This window comes from Camelus ferus, chromosome 18 (assembly GCF_009834535.1).
Source record: "Camelus ferus isolate YT-003-E chromosome 18, BCGSAC_Cfer_1.0, whole genome shotgun sequence".
In the NCBI taxonomy this organism is placed as follows: Eukaryota; Metazoa; Chordata; class Mammalia; order Artiodactyla; family Camelidae; genus Camelus; species Camelus ferus.
In genome coordinates, this window is record NC_045713.1 from 10822661 (window position 1) to 10841338 (window position 18678).

The window sequence follows — 18678 nt, forward strand, 5'->3', positions numbered from 1 at the left end:
AGGGCCCGGGTGGCCAGTGCCGCCTGGGTTCCCGACTGCAGCCCCACCTGTCCAGGTGTGTACCTTTGAGACCAGACACTCCAGCCCTCCCTCAGTCTGGGGGTCTTCATCTGTAAAATGGCTGGCAGCAACCTTGCAGAGTGGTGAGGGTTCAGTAAGCGCCGACTGTGTACATCAGGTGTCCTGATGCACCACCACGAGGACAAGTAGCCACAAGGCACAAACTAGCACCAAGTACTCTGCGAGAGGCTGGGCACCTAGGAGGTGGATGCAAACGTATGGACAATTTAACTGGGCACATCAGCCCAGGAACCTGTAATTACAAAGTGAAAGAGACCCGGGGGAAGGAGAATGAGAACACATCTCTCTGGGCTAAACAGCAACCATCCGTGCAGACCTTTCAGGCCCGGCAGGCAGGAGGACTCTGAGAAGAACCACCCTTTTCCACGCCGGCAGCTGTGCTCTGAACGGGCGTGCTGCGGGCGCCAGAGCCAGGTGTCACAGACCGGGCGGCTTGAACAACAGGCGTTTATTTTCTCAAGGTTCTGGAGGCTGGGAACCCCAGACCAAGTCTGGTGGAGCCCATTTCTGGTGAGAACGCTCTTCCTGGCTTGCAGATGGCCACCTGCTCACCGTGACCTCACACAGCAGGGAGAGAAAACCAGAGAGCGCTCTGAAAAGGACACTAACACCAGCGGGTCAGGGCCCCACCCTTAGGACCTCATTTAACCTTAACGGCGTCCTCAGAGGCCCCATCTCCAAACAGAGCCGCACTGGGGTTAGGATTTTAACACGTGAGTTTTAGAAGGACACAAACATTCCGTCTATAATAAATGGGCACCTGCGTCTCATAACTCCCGTGTCGGTTTTCACAGCACATGAGCCACCGAGGCGGGCTCCTTCTCCAGGACCCCCTCCCCGGTCTTCCCAGATGGCAGAGTGGGTGGTGGGGCACAGCCTCCCCTCAGTCTTTCTCTAAGGGCTGGGGGCAGCCGGTCCTCACATCCAGACCGTGCCCCTTGACCCCCGCCAGCCACCGAATTCACAGCAGTCTGCCTCTTGGGACTTGGATCCTCCCCCTGGACCTGGACACTCCGTCTGAAGCGTGAACCATTCAGGACCCTGCATGATCTGTCAGTGGCACTGGTGACGTCAACATCGTGACGCTGACTGACTCCTTACGACGTGCTGTGCTAAGCATTTGACGTGCTCAGTCACTGGATGCTCACCCAAGCCTGCGGGATGGGTCCTGTGACTCCCCACGCGGAGAGCTGAGGCACCGACGAGAAGGGTCCCCAACCAGGTCACGTCGGAAGGATGCTGGGATTCGGATGCGGGCAGCCGAGCCCCGGTGCACCCAGGCGAGAAGTCCCTGCCCAGCCCCCGCGTCCGGCCGAAGAGTGTGGTTGGTGAGGTGCCTAAAACGCCTGCCTCTCCCTAAGACTTTGATTGTCTGGAGGAATGAAGGGGAGGAACTTCCAGCCATCTAGCCAGTGACTCCCAACGCTATTTCATGCTGCACACGCCTCGGTCTGCGAGTAGAATGAATGAGTAGAATGGAGCTGGGCGTTTCCGGGCAGTGTCAGCCAGGTGGGCTCTGGAGGGCTGCTTTCTCTCGCATCCTAGGGTCCCAGGGTGGGGGATGAGCTGGAGAGATGCGGCTTCCTGCTCCAAAGGCAGCCTTGCCGCCGCCGCCCCTGGGTCCTCTCATCTGCACTGTGCGCCCACCTGGCCCCCCGCCCCCCCCCCCCAGAGCACTTCATCTTTCCCCAGCGCCCGCCTTTCCTCTGGACCCCCACAGCAGCCCCCCACCCTCCGGCGTTCGTCTGACATTCTGTAAACCAAGCCGCAGTGTTCTCTTTTTCTTTTCCTTGGTCATTTCCGATCTTGGCAGTAAAATCAGTGGCTCTTTGCAGACAAGAGCCCGGCTGGTGCTTCTCAGGCTGGCCCAGAGCCACACTGCGCAGGAGACACCTGCTCAGGGAGCACGTGCTGACTGCTTTGAAGGCAGGCGTTTCCCAGGGGTTTGGGGCCATCCCTATAGACAACGGACAGAAAGCTCTAGAGGTAATTGTCGCCAGGGGAAGGGGAAACTAAGGGAATCTGTCGTCCACGCAGACGTGCAGAGTTATACTTCCATTTGAAAGTCGCGGAGCCCGCCCTCTGCAGAGCTGTCCCCTCCTTATTTCTGCTTTAGATCTCTCCTCCTGGACAAGGTCAAACCCCTTCTGTCCGTTCTGAGCACCGGGCAGCCCCGTCGGTGGCACTTGTTCATCGTTTACGTGCGTCTGGGTGCTGCTTCATCGCCGACTGTTTCCTGTCCACTGCATCTGTGTCCTCAGCACTCAGCGGGCTGCACATCACACCAGAATCAATCAATACATGCTGGTCGGGTAACTGAATGAAGGCTCTCCGGCTCTAGCCAATCAAAGTGAAACTTCCCCCCAGTGTCCGTCCAAGCCGTCCTGCTGGAGGATGGCGCAGGGCGGGGTGTGGGGCTGACTCACACGCCCCATTTATCCAGGAAGCCAGAGGTCAGGGGAGGCCCCCTGGGAGAGCCCCAGGCCAGTTCTGGCAGTTACAGCCAGACCGTTGGTGAGAAGTCAGGGAGGAGCTGCTGCGGGTTTTCTCAGCTCAGTCCCGTTCAATTCCCGTCCTGCACTGCCATCTCCAGGGCACCGGGGCGCTCCAGGATGATCAAAGGTGCGGCAAACTCAGCCAGAACCACAGAATCACCGTCATAATCAGAGCTTTTGATCTGAGAAAGGTCAGAGCACTAGAGAAGCATCCACTCATTGTCATTCTCCCTTTGCTGTGCAAGTGTTGACACCCGCCGCCCGTCCCCTACGCCATGAGCTGGCCAGACCACGAGGCCAAGGCAGGAAGCGCCTCAGACCAGCGCTTGTCCCCGGGGTAAATGTGTCTGGCAAGCACCTGGGATCAGGGAAGATGCAGATTCCGTGGCGGTGGCTGGGGAGGGGCCTGGGAGTCTGCATTTCTAGCACATCCCAGATGCTGGTGCAGCTGGTCTGATCCCGGATATTCAAAATGTGGTCCAGGGACCAGCAGCCTCGACATGAGCATCGCCCAGAGGAGCGCTCGCTGCTCAGGATGCTGTCCTCCTCTGCGCGGCATCGGCATCACCTGGGAGCTTGTTAAACACGTGGCGTCTGAGGCCCACCCCAGACTTCCTGGGTCGGAGTCTGCAAGTGGACCAGGCCCACGGTGAGTCATCACCGTGGTGAAGACGGGGCTGCGCTGCTCTGGAACCCTGGTCCTCAAGCCCAGCAGCACCTTGAAACCAGCTTTTAAAAAATTACAGATGTGGGAATCTTTCAAGACCCCGATTTAATCTGCATTGGCTGCAGCCTGCATGCCATGGATTTTTGAAGCTCCCAGATGATTCTCATGTAAAGCGAAGTCTGAGAGCTTTGCTTTCTGTTAGAATACTTTATTGATACTTTATTAAAATTTGCCGAGATTTTTCGTAATAGCTCCTGGAGTGTTTTCTCCAAGGAAGATACACAAATAGCCAACAAACACAGGAACAGGCACTCAGCCTCACTCAGCAGCAGGGGAATTCAGGAGAAAACCACAGTGAGGCACCGCGTCCCGCCCGCTAGGGTGGGCGTCACTGTGAGCGCGGCCCGACCAGGGCGCGTGAGGGCGCGCCGCCGCTGGCGCAGGGCCATGACAGTCTGACGGCTCCCGGAGAAGTTACAGGGAGCTACCGTGTGACCTAGCAGTGCCACTCCCGCGTGCATTCTCAGAAGAATCGAAAATGGGAACTCACAGCAGCCAAAAGGGAGACACAACCCACGTGTCCCTCAGCCGATGAATGGATAAATCAAACGAGGTCCGTCCACATTTGATTACGGAATTACTCAGCCTTTAAAAAGGAACGGGGTATTGATGCATGATACAATGTGGAGGAACTTTGACAACATGATCAGCTAAGTTACAGGAGCCAGACTGGAAAGGACAACAGCGAGGGTCCGTCTTACGTGAAACGTCCAGGAGAGGCAAAGAGGGACGGGCGTGCTCTCCTGTGTCACGAGAAGCCGTGAGTTTCTGGAACCACTCCTTGGCTTTCTTGGCTGTCCTTTTGGACTGTTGCCAAGTGGTCAGGGTCCTTCTTAACCAGGTGGAACACTTCCATTTCTTCAAGAAGCTTCCTTATGTCTTCCAGTTCTGAAGGGGAGCAAAATCATAAAGATTCTGCCCGCTTTTCAGTTTGTGCCTGGCTATTTTCATTTTAGCTTCTGTTACGGAAGGGGTCTTCTGTTTCCTAAGGAGCTGTTATTTGTGTACAGAGCTGCTGTTGATTTTTTTTTTTTAAATATTCGCTGTGTCGTCACCCTTCCTATGGCCGTTTCCCAGCTGACTGTCTTGCGTTTCTAGGTGGGGCTCACGTTCTGTACAGGGAATTTTAGGTGAGTTCTTCATTCCAAATCCTTCACAAACCACATGCACTAAAGGCCAGGCCTTCGGTCTTCTTCCCAACGTGTTCTGTGAAGTAGATGACACCACGGGCGACAGGAGCCACTCTTGGATGTCATTAAAATGTCGAATTAGTAAAGAAGTTTCTAAATGCTTGTTTCCAATCTCTGTACTTTCTCGTCACAGACCAGGAAACACCGGACAGACCAAGAGTGGTCCTCAGGCTTCATCTGGAATGTCGTCACCTCTTCTCCAGTGTCATTAGATGTTCAAACTCCAAACCTGTCGTGTGTTCTCACGTGTCCAGTTGCAAACCCCGCTTACGACCGCGAGGTCGTCAGCAGCGCCCGTGCAGAGCACCAGGCACCTGGGCTGGCGCGTGGCGCTGTGCTTGGGGTGGGCGCGCGCGTGTGTGCTTGTGTGTGACGGACTTCTACACGTCTAAAACCAGGGAGGGGAGAGGAAGAAGAAAGGATAATATTCCAAGAATAGATCTATATCTTTTAAAACAATTTAAGCTGTGTTTGTTTCTTTGGAATGTAATTAGGTATTTATTTATTTATTATTATTATTTCTATTTAACGGAGGTACTGGGGTTTGAACCCAGGACCTCATGCATGCTAAGCACACACTCTGCTGTATCTTGATATTGAAAGAGTTCATGGATTTTCTCCAAATGTGGGAGAGTAAGGAAGAGCCAGAGGACCCTGAGCCAAAAATAAGATTTAAAAATTCTGAACAAATTACAGTTTCGTGGGGGAAGGAAAGCTATGTTTTTAAAAACAGATGCTTCAGTGAAGGTGTCTCCCCTTGCTGTCAGCTAGTGTCACCAGCGGCGTTAACAGTCTGATCGCTCCTGCGGCGGCAGGAGCGCTGCCTCCGAGTCTGCGATCCCCTAAGTGCACGGTGGGCCCCGCGTGTCTTACAAGGTCCAGGCGGCGTCTGGGGGCTCTGCGCTGCCACGGGGGGGCCGGTCGCGTGTGGGAGGGAGATGGGGGGTTTCTTCTGTTGGACCCTCGAGAGCCATGGGCCCGGCTGGGCCTCACCGTCCTGCAGGGCGGCGGGGAGGGACCACCTGTGGGCGCCCTGCAGTTTTACTCCCCAAGGGTCTTCATTCTGAAATCCGCCGTGGGGCTGAGGTCTCTCCTGGTGGGGCTTTCTCTGTAGAGCGACATAGTTGGAAGTGCCTCCCAGGGTAACCATGTGGATTCCTCCCCCGCAGAGCTGCGTGTTAGATCTGTGGGGGCTACAAGACAGAGCTGCGGAAGAAGCCGTGAAAAACCTAACAGACTTTTCAATCTTAGGTACTGGCCTGTCCCGATGATCAGTGCTGTTCTGGGCTGTGATAAGCTTGGGAGTAAATCCGATTTGAACTTAATGCATGTTTAGAGGGCTTCTGAAACCCAGAACCAGGCAGACCCACCTTCCCTGACCCCAGATAATAGTCCTTAAGTGAACTGCTTGAGGAAACTGGATCCCAGAGATTACAGATGAAGAGTTCGTGAAGTGTGTCCACATTCCACTGGAGATCCAAGAAGGCCAACTAAAAGAACTATGGACTGGTTGACGTGACAACTGTTGACTGAGCAAAAATTCTTTTTGAGTGGGCTGTCTTGAAGATGACGACTCAGACACTGGAAGAACTAAGGTGAGGGGCAGCGGAAGGAGTCAGAACATGTGAAAGTCTTAATAACTGATTGACTTAAATAATGTTGCCTATGCTACACAATTAAAAAAAAAAACCCTTTACGCTTAAAAATAAAATAAAATAAAATAAAATCCACCACGGGTGACACTGAGGAAGGTGATGCCTCCAAAGGGTGTGGCCAACCTGTCCCCACCTGTCCTTTCAGAGATGAGATGTGATGCTAACAAGCACCGTGTTTTAATAAGGACTCGTCACAGTCATCCCCGTGGGACCCCACACTCGCCTCCCACTTACTGCCTCTTTCATCCTTGACAAGTTTGGGGGACGGGGGAGAGGGCTGTCATCAGGGGGAAAACAGTTCTCCCTTCTGGAGCCTCTACTTCCCATTCTGTAAAATGGGCCTGTGGCTTGCTGGGAGGACGACGTGAATGTCTATAATGTGTTCGGCGTGTCGCAGGCACTCAGCAAGTGGCAGATGGGAACACGGGGTGACCTGCTGAACCAGCCCTGTGTTAAACCCAAAGGCCCGTCCCGAGGGGTTCCTCATTGCTTCCTGCGGATGAGACCCAGCTGAATGCTGCAAAGGCAGCTGTGAACGAAACAAAGGATGCTCTTGGGTGTGGGCAAGACTGACAGTACACCATTACCCGACACTGTGATAAGGCTGCAGGCACTAAAACAGGGTCCTGAACCAGAGGGCCGAGTGCTAGTCCAAGAAGGCATTGTTCCCAAAGGCCTCTCTGAGAAGATGTCTGAGCCAGAACTGGGTCTTGAGACTCTAACCTGAAGCCTCCCTTCCACGTGGCGGGAGCAGAGAGAGGGGTAAGAAAGATGTGGGCCACGGGGCTGGATCAACTTGGTCCCACCCTGCTCTGCCCCATAACCCTGGGCAAGTCACTTCACCGCGAAGCATCATTTTCTCCATCTGTGTTGTGATTTTAAAATGTGGCTCCAAAAATCTTTACCACTCTTCTCGTTTGGGAGGGGTGGGGTCCTCCATCCCTTCTCCTTGAATCTGGGCAGGTCTCTGATTGCTCCAACTGACAAAGTATGACAAAAGTGAGAAGATGTGACTTTCTAGGATGTCTTAAAAGGCCATGTCCTCTTCACCTGGTTCACCTGGGAACCTTGCTTTGCGAGAAGTCCCCCTTCCCCAGGACCAACCTGCTGAGGAAGCCGCAGGTGGGTGCTCCGAGGACAGCCCCGTCTGAGCTCCCTGCTGACTGCCAGCATCTCCTACCTGCCAGCCAACCTGGGAGTCTGGTCCCGTCTGGCCTTCAGCTGCCGCACCCCCAGCACATTTCATGGTAACTGCGTGAGACTCTCCACAAGAACTGCCTGGCTGAGCCATAGACGAACCCCTGACCCATCAAATTGTGAGCCAAATAAAATGGTGGCTTTATGCTTGTAAGTCTGAGGGTCATTTGTTCCATGGTTTTAGTAATAGGAGCACCTGTCTCCCTGCCCTCAATTCTTTTTTTTAAATCGAAGTATAGTTGATTTTCAATGTTGTATTAGTTTCTGGCATATAGCATAGTGACTCAGTTATACATTTATATTCTTTTTCTCATTCTTTTTCATAAAAGATTATTACAAGCTATTGGATATAGTTCCCTGTGCTATATAGTAAGACCTTGTTGTTTACTTTGTATATAGTACTGTGTATATATTAATCCTAGACTCCTAATGTGTCCCCCACCCTCCCCTTTGGTAATCGTAAGTTTGTTTTCTATCTGTGAGCCTTTCTGTTTTGTAACTAAGTTCATTTGTGTTTTTTAGATTCCACATATAAGTGATATCATGCAATGCTTGTCTTTCTCTGTCTGATCTACTTCACTAAAACCTCTCCCTTGCTCACCTGCTCCTGCCACCTGGTCTTTTTTCTGTTCCTCGAACACACTGGAATGACCCTGGCCTTGGGGGGCTTTCCACTAGCTCTCCTACCTCTCCCAGGAAATTCCCCTCCGCCACCCTCTGCGTCTCCCACGGGAGTCCCCTATCTTGTAGGGTCTCAGCTCAAACAGCCAGCCCTCAGGGCGGCCCTCAGAGCGTCTGACTGGACCAGACCTCCCACCCCTCCCACCCATCACGCCACCGACCAGACCTCCCACCCCAGCCATCACACTGCCGTGGGGTTCTTGCCACACTTAACCACCATCTGATACCTTTCTGTTTGTTTATTGACTCTGCCTTCAGCCAGAATACAAGGTCTGTGGGAGGAAAGCCCTTGCCTGCTTTGATCGCCTGTGTATCCCCTGCTCCGTGTGTAACACCTGGCATAAGGGAAGCCTGGGAAGCCATGAAAAGATGAGAGGGACAGGCATCTCTGACAGAGAACAGCAAGGAGAAATGATGAGGATGGTGTGTTCCGGGTGAGAAGAGCACCTGGCTGAGGCTGCCGGGGTTCGGGGTGGCTCAGGCAGGGGGGGAGAAGTCCAGGCCTTCTAAAACACAGGAAGGGTATTTTCAGGCAAAACTGTCATCTGATGTAGGGAGGCGTGGATTGTGGTAAAATGCACATCACATACAATTTGCCGCTTTAACCATTTCTAACTGCGCAGTTCAGGGGCGTCAAGCACGTTCCCGTTGTGCGGCCGCCGTCACCGTCCATCTCCAGAACTTTTGCATCTTCGGGAACTGAGACTGTGTCCCCATCAGAACTGCCCACTCCCCTCCCCTGGCCCTGACGACCACCCTTGCACTTTGTGTCTCTCTGAATCCGCCCATTCCAGGGACCTCTGCAAGTGGGGTCGCACAGGAGGTGTCATTAGTGTCCGGATTATGTCACTCGAGCAGTGACTTTCAGGCCCACCCATGCCATATAAGCTGCACATGTTATACTGCGGGAAACTATACAGAGCAGCACTTACTCTGTGGCCTTTCAAGGCTGAATAGTACCCGACTGCGCGTGGGTACAACGCGCTGCTCCCCCACTCAGCAGCGCGGGGGCTGCGGGGCTTAAGGGCTCTCTCTAGCGCCAGCTGGACACTGCCCAGGGGGCACTACGGGCCGAGGGCACCGTCCAGGGAAGGTCAGTATTTCACCTGCACGACCACCCATGTGGGCCCCACTATGCAGGAGAGGCCCCGGCTCAGAGCAGCCAGGCGGCCTGCCGGGGTCACACAGCCCGGAAGGGCGGAGGTAGGGCCGGGAAGGGCCGGGGGCAGGGCCGCAGCCACCCTTCCCGGCCGCAAGACCCCGCCCGGTGCAGCGGCCGCCCTGCCGCCACTGCGCAAGCGCAGGAGGAGGCCCGCGCGGCTTGCCGAAGGGCGCATGCGCAAAAGGCGCATGACACGGAAGGCTCCGTTCCTCGAAATGTTAATCCGCTATCCGGGTTTTCGGCTCCGCCGGGAGTTCTGTTTATAAACACACCGCCGCTACCGGCAAGGGGGTAACCTTAAGGGTGGGGGGGTCGGAGGTCAGGGGTCAACGGGGGCTCCGGCGGGGAGACCCAGCCCTGCGCCTCTGTGGGCTAGACTGCGCGGTGTGGCCGGTCCGGCGGTCCTACCGCGGTCGGGGGCTGCCGGGGGCGCCACGTGGTGCGCACGTGGTTGGGTCCCGGCTCCCGGCCTCCCTTCCCCCACCGCGCCGGCCGGGGCTCCCCCGCTCCCCCTAGCGGCGGCCAGGCGCGCCGCGCTGCACGTCGCGCCTGCGCACAACGCGTCACGACGCGCCATCCGGTCTGCGCGGGAGCCGGGCGTGGGTCGGTTGCGTCCCGGTGACGGCGGCGCGTCCGCGCGCCCGGGGTCCCGGGAGGGTGGGGCGGCCCGCGGCCGGGCTGGCGGGGGCTCCGGGGCCAGCCCCGCCCCCGGACCCTGATGCGCGCTGAGCGACTCGGCGGGGTCCGGTCGGGGGTGGGGTTCTGCAGCCGGCTGCCCCCTCCCGGGCCTGAGACTGGGTTCCCGGAAGGCCGGCGCGGCGTTAGACGCTCAGTGCATGTTCAGCGCGCCAGTGAACGGAGGGAGAATTAACGCATTACTAGAATATTCGGGGAGTGTGGTTTCCGGTTTCTTATTATATCACCTGCTCTAAAACACTGTTGGGCCCATGCGAAGCACTGAGTCTATGGTAGTTATTACGGTTGTCGCTTTTTTTTTTTTTAAATTTGCGGGGGGGGGGAGTGGTCCTTTGACTTTATTCCGTTAAGTCTGAAAGGATTTGAGGGGGGGCTTACAGAGATTAAAAAGCCGACAGACCCTTTTTCTGCCATTTCATTCTAAAAGCTCACAGTTGCATTGCCACCACGGATTGCTTGTGAAATTAGTGTTTCTCAGAAGTTTATCCACGTCAGTATTTTTTAAATACCTACTATGTGCCAGACAGTGCCGCAGGCCCTGAGGTAGATGGGTCACACTTAGGGAAGGGGAAACCTAAAAGTGTCCGAATTGTAAAGGATCAGGGAGGACTTACCTAAAGGCAGAGTGATAGTCTGTTTAACAGCTGGCTGGGGGAGGAGAGCATGTATAAGTACATGAACTTATTACACATTTTACTAATGTAAAGCTCGTGCGGCACCGCCTGCAGAAAACGGTAAAACACATAACAGCCTTTCTCATAAAGCCCCTGGACCCAGTTGATTCTCAGATGTCCTCAGATATTGAGAATGCTGTTGATTATTTCTGCTGAAATCTTGTATCCAGAGCCAACCTCTGGCTAAAATTCAATCATAATCTATCAAATTGAGTTGCTTCCCAACCCACTGAGTTGTTTTCTCGATAAATTTATTGTCACTAAGTATAATGTGATATGAACATTGGTTGATGTTCCGTTAATGAGTAAGAAATGAACCAAAAAGATACAGATCTTCATTCATCAGTGATGTAAGCTACTTCTTCGCTGTACTGGATCATTTTCCAACACTGAACAAATATTTTGTGGCAGAATACAATGGTTAAAGATTGGACACAATGTTAAGTTTAGCCATTGCGAATTTTTTCTGTTACTTTTTTTTTTAACTTCACCATTCACTTTAATTTTTTTGTTTTGTTTTAGCTCTTTTTTTTTTTTTAATGGAAGTACTGGGGATTGAACCTGGGACCTCATGCATGCTAAGCACACACTCTACACTGAACTATACCCACCCCTACTCCATTACTTTCTTAAGTCTACACTAGAGGTTGGTAAATGTTTTCTACAAAGGGCCAGATACATATTTGCCAGACACAAATGGTCTCTGGCACATATTCTTCATTTTGTTTTATTTTTTACAAACCGTTAAAAATGTAATAGCCATTCTTAGCTTGAGCAAGGGCCAGGTTTGGCCTTCAAGCTCCAAACTGTAGCATTTTCATTTTCCAGTGTGACTATTGCTCTGATGGCCAGTTTCAAGCTGCCGACCTTGGGCATCTGAAGCAATGTGAAATGTCTTGAATGCAGAGTTGGGAACAGCATTCCCACCGTATGGGTACAACAGACGTAAATAACCTCGAAAGCATAGGTCATGGTAAAGTAATTAGGAAGTAGTGAGTTTTGAGAGTGTGTTTTTAATAGAACTGATTTCACTGTAAGTTTATGTAATTTAAATTTTGGTAACATCTGTGTTATCAAGCACACAACTCCATGCTGGTCTCACCTCTGAGTGGACCTGGGGGTGGGGAAGCCAGGCTTCTGGGAGGGTAGACAGTGTTCCCTTTCTAAACCTGGATTACACTTAGACAGACACACTCAAAGGTGACCCCCCAATGAGGCAGAGAACCCCTGTATCATCATCTCCCTTGAGTGTGGGCAGGGCCTGTGATGTGCTTCTAACCAACAGAATTTGGTGAAAGGGATATGATGTCATCCTCTCCCTTTTAAAGGGTGATGGACATCCCACCTGTCACTCCCAGGATCCCGCGATGGCTGGAGACAGAGACTCTTCCGCTGGCCTCGCAGGAGGGAACAGCCATGTTGTGAAAGCCCCTGGAGAGGGGCGCTTGGCCCGGGACTGCAGAGGCCTCTGGGACCTGAGGGCAACCAACAGCCCAGGAGAAACCAGGCCGACACCTGGACTGTGGCCACGCGGGACCTTGAGCAGAGGACCCGCTGAGCCGCGCCCGGACGCCTGCCCTGCAGACCCCGAGGCAGTGAGTGTGTGTTGCTTTAAGCTGCTGGGTGTGTGCTCGTTTGTTCTGCAGCTCTAGCCCCGTTTCTCTACACGTGTTACGCGTCTCAGTTTTTGACGGCTGCGGGGGTCGGAACGCAAAGACAGCAAAAGGAGCAGGAGCAGCCGGGCGCCGCGCTCGGGCCGCTGTGCTTGCCTCCGGCCGCCTCGCCATCCCGCCCGTGGCCTGGCTGCGCTGCGGAGTGGGTGCGAGGCTGAGGGCTAGGTTCAGCGCCTGGGGTTTCCTTTCGGCCCCAGTGCTTCCTGCCTGCCTGTGTCTGCCAGCTTGTTTCCTCGCCTTTAAAACGGAGAGGTCAGGGGTCCCTGCCTCATGGGGAAGTGTTAGGATTTGGTGGGATGGCCTCTTTCAGTGGGCCGTGGCAGGTGGCCCTCACTGGTTCTAGAGCTGTCAAGGGGTAGGGGGGTGGGCCTGGGTGAGTCTCCACCACACAGGGTGACCCCCCCCCCAGTGAATGATTCAGGAGTCAAAGTCAGTCCCCGTCTGCCATTCCCTGAGCCGTTCAGGAAAGACCCAATTCAGAGAAGCACGGAGCTTATAGAGAGAAGCGTTCCTTGTCTTCTGAGAGGCCACCATGAGAAGAGATGGCCTCTCTCTCCAGATGCTGTGGCTGAGGGTGAGCCGTGGGCGGCCTGGGGTGATGCAGCTGCTGGGCTTCCAGCCTCCACGGGAGGAGGCCAGAGCCGGCCTCATCGTCAGCCCAGGCAGCCGGAGCTCTGCGTCAAGCCACACCGAAATTCCACCTGTATCCAGGTCCCGGGTGTGTGGGCGGACATGTTCAGGCCATCTTGAGTTGGGTTTTCAGACACCTGATGGGCTGGACCTGCATCCTGATTGGTCGGCTGTGTGAAGCCATTAGCCAGGTCCGTACACCAGGGGGGTTGGGGACAGGGACAGGAGACGTTGGGTCCTGTCTGCAGCTCCACTGGGCTGGGGCCGCACGTGTGGCACAGCAGCTGGTGTGTTTTCACGGCTGAAGCGCTTTGAGGCTCCCTACATGGGACCCGCAGTTGCTCTGTGGCTCTTCTGTCACTTAATCTGCAGAACTTGCCCTGGGAGGAGGGTGGTGTCCTCACCTGCTGCAGCTCAGGGGCCACAGTAAATATCTCAGGCAGGGCGGCTGGAACAACAAACACTTGTCTTCTCCCTGTCCTGGGGTCTGGAAGGTTGAGATCAATGTTGGTTTCCTGAGGCCTCTCTCCTTGGCCGATAGATGGCCATCTTCTCCCCGTGTCCCCACACAGTCGTCCCTCTGTGCGTGTCTGTGTCCTGACCACCTCTTCTCATAAGGACACCTGTCGCATGGGATCAGGGACCGTGTTGTGACTTCACTTTACCTTACTCACCTCTGTAAAGGCCCCATCTCCAAATAGGGTCACACTCCAAGGGACCGGTGGTTCAGGCATCCACAGATGAATTTGGAGGGGGTGCAGTTCAGCCATAACCACCGCCCACTTTGCAGACAAGGACACTGAAGTGGAGAGAGGCCCTGTCAGTTGCACGAGTTCACATGGCTTATGAGGCACGTGGCCAGGTCTCACGCCAGGCGGCCTTCCTCCCTGCTGTGGACTGCATGTCTGTGTGTCCCCCGTGTGATTGTATCAGGAGGTGGGGCCTTTGCGAGCAGCAGGCTGTGAGGGTGGGGCCCTCACGGATGAGATTGGTGCCCTTGTACATAGAAACACAGGAGCAGCCCCCACCCCCGCCACGTGAGGACAGCGCAGGAAGGCAGCTGTCTGCAGACTGGGAAGCCAGCCCACGCCAGATGTCTGATCAGCCGGCACCTTGAATTTGGGCTTCCCAGCCTCCAGACTGTGACAAATAAACGTCTGTTGCCTAAGCCACCCTATCTGTGGTATCTTTGTTACAGCAGCTGAGCTGACCAAGGCACTCCCCTCACTGACCGTTGCTCTGTCACCTCTGAAAACGTGTCGTCTAACACTTCAGAGCTCTGGTGAGATCGCCATTGGCCGTGTCATCATGTCCCCTCTGCGCTGCACCCCAGATATGCTCGGGGCCCAGCTCGGCCTCCACGGAGGCTGCCACGCTCCTGGCTTGAATTTGCACGGATGCTCCCACCCTGAGGGGCGCTCAGCAGTCGTCAGATGCATGAAAGGATGGGGCTTAGGGCCTGAGGAGGGGAACCCCCAGGACAACCTTCTGATTACCCCCCCATTCAACCTCGGGGACAAATGCAGCCCCAGGAACCATCCAGCCGATGTGGGATCTATGTGGGCATGGTTTCCAGGCCCAGCGGACTGGCTCGCTCTCCTTCCTGTTTAGCTGTGCCTCGTCACCTGCCTCTCACTACCCAAGCCCACCTCGCTCCTGTGCAGTCACAGGAGCCCCGCTCGGCCGAGAGGGGAGCCTGATGCACCCTGCGCTGCCCGGCTGCGGGGCCAAATCTGTCCGTGAGGCTGGCCCAGCAAAGGCAAAAGGGGGCAGCTGCCCCCGTGGGACCCCCAGCCCGTTTTCTGCAAACAAAGGCCCGGCAGCCCGGAGCCCACGCTGCAACTCTGTTGAAACCTCGAGGTGGCTCCCTATTAACCACTCCTTTTGGTGCTTCCAAGACCAAAAAAGGAGTAAAGCAAACCTCTTTCTAAGCAGGAAGAGCTTTCCAGAGCAGAGGGTGTCCCCCAGCCCCCCTGCCGCTGGAGCACTGACAAGGCCCTGGGCCTCCCAGACTCACACAGCTGGGAGCTGCCTGGCGCAGGGTCTGGACCAGAGGCAGGGCGGCCAGCAAGGGGTCCTGCCTGCACGCAGCCCCTGCCTGCACGCAGCCCCTGCCTGGTTTTATTTTAGAAACCGACAAGACCCAATTAAATGATTTCTTTTTAAAGTAGACACATACTAGGAGGATAGGAAGGATAAAACCAAAGCTCCCACCTCCTCTCTTTCTCCGAGGTGCAACCTCAAATCCCAGCTCCTTTGTCTGCTCTTTCCGGCGTTGCTGCTCTGCATTAACCAGTAACCAATGCAGCGTTACCATCCGTCTATCCGTAGGAAGTCTGCTTGCTCTTGTTAAACAGGAGGCACAGGCCAGAACACCAGGCGGGCATTTTCCCCAGCAAGTCCTGTCTCCCCGGGGACCAGGCGTCTTATCTCTGGGCCCATGTCTGGCTTTTCCTGCTGCAGAGAAATGGCCTTTTTATCCAGATGCCGTGGCTCCTTATCAGGCAGGAGTAACAGTCCTAGGTGTTTACGCCTCTGAGTGCAAACACGTTTGTTTTCATTAAAATTTAATTTTAAAGGAAAGGGGGAAATGTTGGCTCAAAGAGCACTGGCATTTCATCCACTTAGATTTGCGGACAGAAGTCCATCCAAGCCAGCACAGAGCATTCGCTTGGAAAATTGGATGAAGAAAGAGACAGCAGTTCACTGAAAAAGCTTCATCCGTGGCCTGGCCAGGCAGAGGCGTGACTCAGAGTACAGACCTGGGCCTGCCCAGCAGGCATCTTCCCTCTGCGGTCTAGTCTCACCTGGAGAGAGGCCTTGGGTGCTAAGCACAGAGGCTTCCCGTAGGCAGTCCTTGTCCTTTGCTGAGCCCCTGCTGAGTCCTGGGTTCTGCCCAGCGGGGGTCGTTTTCCCACCTGACAGGTGAGAACACCGAGGCTCCCGGGGACCCGCGGCAAGCCCAGTCCGGTCCGAGGACAGGCCACTTCGCGTAGACCTGGGGTTTAAGCCCAGGTCTGTCTTGCTCCAGAGCCCATGCTCGTTGCCCTGAACTTGGCCCCTTGAGTGACAGAAGAGAGCACGGTGGCAGGGATGGTTTCCCAGGTGCTGCACAGGGGACACGACACAGCCCCACGGCACGCGATCGAGGCAGTGCCTCAACTCAAGAGAGTAGACGCCCTTCTCGCGAAGAAACCTGAGAAACAAAGGATGCGTTGGTTTGCGATCAGCAGCAGCTGCTCCTTCCTTAGAGGTTAACTGAGCTAAACGACTAGAATTCATCGTCATGGGTGTGTGGGTGGTCTAGGCTGGCGTGAGCTGTAATCACCTAGTGGGGGGGCACATTGTGACTGTGGTAAAAAAGTGCTCTGGGAGCATCGCTATTGTGAGATTTTTTTTTTAATTAAAGAAAATGACCCTCTAATTGAAGAGGAAGGGATAAATTGGGAGTTGGAGATTTGCGGATACTGACTGGTGTATATAAACTAGATAAACAAGTTTATACTGTACAGCACAGGGAACTGTATTCAATATCTTGGAGCAGCTTATGGTGGAAACGCACGAAAATGAACATATGTATGTTCACATATGACTGAAGCCTTGTGCTGTACACCAGAAAATGACACGTTGTAAGCTGACTATCCTTCAATAAAAAAGATACTTTTTTAAAACGACTCTCTAATAGGGGGAGGTGATGATAATGGTGCTGCAGGGCTTCCTGAGGGTTCGTCACCCCAGGGAAGGTAGGACATTGAGGGTACGGCCGATCCGCTCAGGGTTACGCCAGGAAGTGCTCAGGCCCTCGATGGCTGATTGTTAAAAAAAAAAAAAAAAAAGCCATTAATAATCGGAAGGTTTTGTGTTTTGCTCTATGGTTTGCAGCACGAATTGAACACAAGGTCCCACCAACAAAGAGATACTCCTCCTACCCCGTAGTTTTTAAAATGGTATCTCCTTATTTTTTTGTTTGTTTTTTTTATGGGGGGAGGGGGGAGGTAACTAGGTTTATTGTCTACTATTATTACTTCAATGGCGGTTCTGGGGGTCGAACCCAGGACCTCACGCGTGCTAAGCGTGCGCTCTGCCACTGAGCTGGACCCTCCTCCTGATTAGCTTCCTTCTGATGCACATTTTCCTAATTCTCTGCGATGAATGTATGTTGCACCGTGGTGTGTAGGGCTTTTTTCCAACGAAATTTACCAGAAACCGGGATAACCTTCTAATATTCTTCCTCTCCTGTGTGCTGCCTTTTTCTGACGATTGGCTGCTGTTGTCCATTGAAGATCACTCTCTTACTTAATTCCTGCTTAGCCAGCTCGTTGCCTGGTAACAGTCGTTGGTAGTGAGTGCCTTTCGTCGTTGGGCCTCTTCAGCGGTGCTGCGCGGCAGAGCAGAGCGGTGCGAAGCGATCTCGGACCAGAGAGAGCCACGAGCCTCTTTGCCCTTCTCAGTGGTCACACCGCCTCCTCGTGAGACGTGGGGACTGCTGCCAGCGTCCCCAGACGTCACATTTAATGAATGTGCTAGAGGGAACGGCACCTTCAGGACCCGTGGTTCCCAGTCCCCGCCCCCGCACCGGCCGTGAACGCCTCCTCTGCCTGTGCCCGGTGTGCTGCTGGTCTCCAGAGCGCCCTTCCTGGGCCTCTCGCAGCAGACGCATTTTAGTGCCTGCCTAGCTGCCCCCCCCCACCCCCCGCGCCTCTCTTTTTCCCGACACCATCTTACCATCAGCTTCAGGAGACATGGGACCCAGCTCCTGAGACAGAATCATGATTGGGCTAAGAAATGCAGTTGGTCTTAATAAACCTTTTGCTGGGAAGTGCTTGGGACTTAAGCACATGGTGTAATTTTGGCCAAGGAGACGTGAGAGGAAGTGGGCTGGAGTGGGGAGGTCCTGAGAAAAGTGTCTTTGTTCCTAAAAAGGAGATGCATGAAGCAAAAGTGGTCTCCAGCACCTGGTTTGGGAAGATGGGGAGGGGGCCCTAAGGCCCCTGCAGCCACCTGGAACTCATGGGATTTGACAGATCAAGGACAGGGAGCCACAAGAGGACAGGAACTGAGTCCTTGATGGCATCACTGAGTCCCCGAATCCATCGTCCGAGGACTGCCCTTTCTCCTGAGTTCTGTGTAAGCTCCTAAATCCCCCCCAAGCTGGAGCCGTGTTGAGTTGGGTTTTCTGTTCTTTGCAGACAAAGGCGTCTAAGGGAGCCGGTGCTGATGCTGAGTGTTTGCACGATAGGGTCCCCTGGCCTCACCCTTTGCAGGGCAGCCCAGAGCCCTCACAGTTTTTACCTGTGGTCCTGGTATGGCTGTCGTGAGTGCCCCAGTTTACTCTCAGAATTGAAAACTCGAGTTTCAGACAATCAGTTATATGGTTATTGTTGTGAGTGGAGTTGTGTCCCTGCGGAATTCTGTGTTGAATCCCTGCCCCTAGTGGCTCAAATGGGGCCTTTGGAAGTAGGACTGTTGTTGATGTGATTAGTTGAAATGAAACCACACCAGGGTGGGGGCAAATCCAGTAAGACCGGTGTGCTTATTAAAGGGGGCGCTGGAGGGAGGCCTGGTACAGATCCTTCCCCAGGGCCCTCAGAGGGCGCATGGCCCCGCAGACACCTTGATCTCAGATTTCTGGCCCCCAGAGTGGCAGGACAGTATGTTTCTGTGGTTTAAGCCACTCCGTTTGTGATACTTGGTTACGGCGGCCCCAGCAAGCTCAGTCACCCTTCCTACAAGGGTGTCTGAGCAGGAAGACATTGCTTCTGGCCGCAGGTGGTCAGCATTGTCAGCCTTGTGGGGGTCCTCAGAGGAAGGGAGGAT

The 18678-nt window shown here is 54.3% G+C and overlaps 1 long non-coding RNA gene and 1 other non-coding gene across 2 annotated transcripts; both read left to right on the top strand.

The window, feature by feature from the left end:
• The first annotated feature begins 5573 nt into the window (after window positions 1-5573).
• On the top strand, window positions 5574-5699 carry LOC116657703. The gene has a single exon (XR_004312899.1). It is a non-coding gene; the product is annotated as a small nucleolar RNA SNORA18 (small nucleolar RNA).
• A 3850-nt stretch (window positions 5700-9549) lies between these two features.
• LOC106728558 lies at window positions 9550-14025 on the top strand. The gene is made up of 3 exons (XR_004312636.1): window positions 9550-10156; window positions 11387-11503; window positions 11887-14025. It is a non-coding gene; the product is annotated as an uncharacterized LOC106728558 (long non-coding RNA).
• The last annotated feature ends 4653 nt before the right edge of the window (window positions 14026-18678 follow it).